Source organism: Castor canadensis, chromosome 4, assembly GCF_047511655.1.
Source record: "Castor canadensis chromosome 4, mCasCan1.hap1v2, whole genome shotgun sequence".
Lineage (NCBI taxonomy): Eukaryota > Metazoa > Chordata > Mammalia > Rodentia > Castoridae > Castor > Castor canadensis.
Window position 1 is genome coordinate 35061828 of NC_133389.1, and position 5329 is coordinate 35067156.

Consider the following 5329-nt stretch of genomic DNA (forward strand, 5'->3'; position numbering starts at 1 on the left):
GAGAAACCTCCACAGAGCGATTTAGAGATGACTGTGGTCTCCTTAACAATGTCTTTCTCAATGTTAGGGTGAAATATGTATACTCTGGGTCTTTCTGATATTTTGAGGATGAATAAGAAAGCCATATGCAAAAACAGACAAAAATGAAACAAACAGTAGATGTGATTTTTTTTCTGAGTCCCAAACTTTCCCTAATTTAGCCTGCCTCAGTCTGCAGATGAACCAGAGATTTGAGATTCCCCCTGATTCTACCAAAACAAAAGCTCTTCAAACAGTTATTGAGATGAAGGATGCCAACATTTCCTCTACAGAGCATGGGCTTTGAGACCTGGAAGAGAAAATTCAGAAGCTGAAATTGAATGGGGCTTTGAGTAATGAGAATGGGAGGACAAGATGAAGCAAACGGGGGTGAATCAGAGCCATGCTAAATCTATGAAAAATAAGATTGGCCAAGTGAAACAGAAGTTGTACAGAAAGGACACAAAACTACGAGCTCGGCACACAAAGCTAGAAACACTCATAAACCAGTTCTGAGCCAGTAAGCGACACAGTGAAGTGCTGAAGTAGTCCTTGACTGTTAAGGAACAAAGGGCTGCCATCCTGCACACTGAGGTGGATGCTCTCTGATTGCGTTTGGAGGAGAAAGAAACCATGCTGAATAAAAAAAAAAAACAAACAAAACAAATTCAGGATATGGCTGAGAAAAAGGGGACACAAGCTGGAAAAATCCATGACCTCAAGGACATGCTGGATGTAAAGGAATGCAAGGTGAACATTCTTCAGAAGAAGACTGAAAATCTTCAGGAGCAGCTTAGAGGTAAGGAAAAAGTGCAGCATGAAAGAATGAGTCAAAACCCTGCAGGCCAATACCACAAAAACTGACACTGCCTTGACAACTTTGGAGGAGGCCCTTGCAGAGAAATAGCAAACATTTGAACATTTAAAGGAGCAGCGGGACAGAGATGAGCACCAGAAGCAAGAGGAAGTGGATAACTGCAAAAAAGATCTTAACGACTTGAGAGAAAAAGGCAGCCGATTTCAAGGTAACCTCTCAGAGAAGGAGGCTTCACTCTTGGATCTGAAAGAGCATATACTTCTTCCCTGGCTCCCTCAGTACTGAAAAAGAATTCGTGGCTTCAGGCAATGGAGATTGCTCTGGAGCAGAGGAAGGAGGAATGCCTGAAAATGGAATCACAGTTGCAAAAAGGCCTACGAGGCAACATTGAAAGTCAGAGCCAGTCCAGAGATGAGTGACAGAATACAGCAATTGGAGAGAGAGATTGCCAAACATAAAAGTGAATCTAGTAAGGCCCAGGCAGAAGTTGGCCGCCTCTTAGAAATCTTGAAGGTGGTGGAAAATGGGAAGAATGACAAAGATAAGAAGATAGCTGATTTGGGAAGGCAAGTGAAAGACCAGATAGAGAAAGTAACAAATCTGAAGCACAAAGAAAAGGTGGGAAAAAAAGAAGAGTGCACAGATGCTGGAGGAGGTCTGGCGAAAGGATCATCTTAATGACAGCTCTCAGCAGCTTCAAGACAGTCTCTGTAAGAAGGACGACAAGATTAAAGAGCTGGAAGAAGCACTAAGAGAAAGTGTACAGATAACTGCAGAACAGGAAATGGTGCTGGCGCAAGAGGAATCTGCCAGGACCAATGCTGAAGAACAGGTGGAGGAACTGTTGACTGCAATGGAGATGGTAAAGCAGGAACTGGAGATCATGAAAGCAAAGCTTTCCTCTACCTAGCAGTCTCTGACAGAAAAGGAGACTCACTTGATCAGTTTTTGGGCAGAGAGAAGAAAACACTTGGAGGAAGATATGGAGATGAAGCAAGAAGCTCTTCTGGCTGCCATTAGTGAAAAAGATGCCAATATAGCTCTTTTGGAACTTTCATCCTAAAAGAAGAAGACCCAGGAGGAAGTGCCTGCACTGAAGTGGAAAAAGGATTGCCCAGTGCAGCAACTCAAACAACAGACACAAAATTGAATGACACCAATGGCCGACATCTATTAGAATGGCCACTTCAGATCCTCTCACTCCAATTAGACAAACCATAAACCCTCCCCAGACCAGATCACTAAGCCCCTCTCACAACTTGACCAAAATAGAAGCAAGCTAAAGTTGTTTGTTGAACACCTGACAACCCTCAGCCGTGACCGAGACCCACTAATCCTTCTTGGACTCACTCCACCAGCTTCCTATAACCTAGATGATGACCAGCAAGCTTGGAGGGATGAGCTGCAGAAGATGACCCAGAAGCACCTTCAGGAAAAAGGTGACTAGGACAATGCTAAGCTATAGGACTATGCCAATGCCATCCTCTGGCAGATCACTGCCCTGACATCCTGGAGCAGGGATTTAATGCCCTGGAGGAAATTGTCCTGACCCTACAGCCCAAGAGACATGCATGAGGAGCCAAGAAAGGAACCTGAGGCTCAGGAATCATAAACCCCACAGACCACATCGTGTCTTGCTCACTTGAAGAGGCGTGGGTCCAGCCCACATCTACATCCGTGATCTCACTCTGCCTTTCTGCTTTCAATGTTGTCTCTGCATGAATTTCTTTGATGTCCAAGGAGGGTCAGTGGCCACGCATCCATGAAGAGCTGCCCTCCAGGTATCAGTAGTGGAGAGCTGTGGATGCCAGTGTTCTGCCCTGAGAGGTATGTAAAGTAGAGAGCTCACTTACCTCTGTCCCCATCGAGACAGCCATGTCTGGACAGTACAGTGAAAGAATCCTGACAATGGCCAGAGAGCTGAGTGTTCTAATGACACAATTGTGCTTTCTCCTAAAATGGTAAAAAAAAAATAATCTCAACAAAAAGGAGAAAGAGAGGGAGAGGATGGTTATCAGGGACAAAGAGAAAAAGAGCTCTTCTTTACACTGTCCTCTATTTTCACCTTCCCGATGATGTTTTGTACAGAGGGTGCTGGCTGCTTGGATGCTCAGCCAAGGTGAGCCCCAGCTCTCTGTCCTGCCCTCCCTTCTCTGCCTCAGTTACTGGGATGATATACACAGCTTTGCCCTGCTTGCTGTTGTTGAAGACATTTACATTATCATGCTTCATTGCTAGGTCACATGTCGTAACCAAAAGAGAAGAGAGAGAGAAGAGGGTTGACCTATAGGGCCCTGGTTGTCACCACCTGCAGATTTACTCTTCAAGAAGTCAGGGTGTCTTAGTCTGGCCTACTCTTCCTGGATGTCCCCCAGAATGCTATCTGCTCCCCAACAATGTCCCAAGCTCCTGCAGAGCAGTGGCAACTGGGTCTGTGATCCACCTCCCACTCCTGAGCTTTACTCTGATGCTCAGAACCACAACCTTTTGCCACTCCTAGATCCTTTTTTTGGGCAGATGAATTTGTCTTTATTATACACACATTCCTTTCTCCATTCTTTTATTCAGAGGATAGTAATGAAATGCCTACTGTGAGAAGCCAGTGTGTTAGGCACCCACCTTGACAAAGTCTCTTTTCTGTGAGGAAGAGGCATATGAATTCTTTGAAACATACTTAGTTGAGTCAAATCAGTAAGAAACACCACCCCTCATCTTAATAGATGGTGTCTTTTCTAGAAAAGTCTTTCACAAACCAGCATTTCTCATTTCTTATTATAATGGACTTGATGGGTTTGGAGAGGCTGAGTTACCCTGTGCCTTCAGAGTCCCACGCATGGCTCAGGAATTTGCTGTGATTTGTTGTCACCCTTAAAGAGTATTCCACTTAGGGAGTTATGAATATCCACTTGTGAATAGTGATTTCTCCACACATCTGCTGCACACCGTGGAAATCAGGAGCTCCATGTTGAAATCAGAAAGTTGCAAGTCCAAGTGAAGCTTTTGGCATTTTGGAGGTTGTTTTTCCAAAGCATAGACAAAGACAGTCATAAATAATCAGGCATCAAGAACTAGACTACCTCTACCACCAGAAAGCCAAGCACTCATGTCTTCTGATAAGAATTGCTGGAGCAACATTTCTGTCTTGCACTTTCCCTTCTCCCTTATCCCACTCAGAAAATTTAATGCTGCCTGTGAAGTCCTCAACCCTCAGTGCAAGACATTCTGTAGCAGTCTTTGACTGGATTGTCCCATTAATGCACACAGTCACATCTCAAGCTCCCCTTCTTCCCCTACTGTAAAATGACTATTTATTTCGTGAGGAGCTGTGGAGTGTCCCTGACAAGGGCATATGGCCTCTGCCTGTAAACCTCTCACTGAGAAGCTTCCTGAAAGTCAGGCTGGCCAGAGGGGCATGCTGGGATTAGATATAAGTGGTGGTCATTGGTGGTCAGTTACCTCAGTTCTGTGTATTTATTACATTCTCTATAAGTCTTGTAGAAAGTCCCCAGTATTTCAAGACTGGAGTATTAGAATCTCAAGTTTCCCACCATAATGCAAAGACCCAAGAGACGGAAGCACCATTCCTCCATTGAGTTTCAGTGGAACAGAGAAAGCAAAAGAAGAGGCTGTGAGGGAGACACCATCTGGTACTGGCACTGTTCTCTGCTCACTGGTAGGGACAGCATTAGGCAGATCTCCATGAGCACACCATTTGACCTTTCTCACCAAATGCAGTATCTGCCAGCATCACCAGCTTGGCATGTGATGCTCACTAAACCTCCTCTTTTCTCATTTCAACCTTCTCATCACTTCTTCTCCAAAAAGGATTGTGATAGGTGCTTACAGGGAGAAAGGTTTCTGGGACAGTCCTCATCTGGTCTCTGGGCACCCTAGCAAGTCTTGTCGATCTGGCAACTTAAATGATTCTGGGAAGAATTTAGCGAAATAAACATGGCTGTGTTTAGATTGTAGAGGCAAAGTTAATTTGTTTTCTAGCATTGAGAATATTGCGCTGAGTTTAGATCATCTTTTGAGCCAACATTTACCAAGTACACAACTCCCACCATACTGGGCCTTGTCATTCCATGACCCTCTTCTGGTGTTGGTGGCTTCGCAAGACTACACACCTGCTCTTGAGTGTGTCTAGCTCTGAAAACTCATTGCACACTGCCCATAACCTTTCCCAAGTGTGTCCCTTCCATTGAAAAGCCTCATACCCCAAATCAAAGTCTTCATGAAGAGAACGATGGGAGAAGAGAAGAGGAGTGTAGTCCAAGATCTGTGAGTTTCTCATCTCATCACATTCCTCTGTTCCATATATTCACTGAGTTGTTGATGACATGTCTGGATTAAGATCCACAAGGACTTAGATATCATTTGAGCAAGAGAGTATGTGGGCTTCAACACACTGACAAAATAGGAAGGGAATCCCCAAACTCATCTCAACCCCGTCACCTTTGCCCTTGCATATTACAATCAAAAAAATCTCAGAGT

At 44.5% G+C, this 5329-nt stretch overlaps 1 pseudogene; it reads left to right on the top strand.

Annotated features, from left to right (window-relative positions):
• The first annotated feature begins 217 nt into the window (after window positions 1–217).
• Window positions 218–2410, top strand: LOC109676745 (ELKS/Rab6-interacting/CAST family member 1 pseudogene; annotated as a pseudogene).
• Window positions 2411–5329: the final 2919 nt, after the last annotated feature.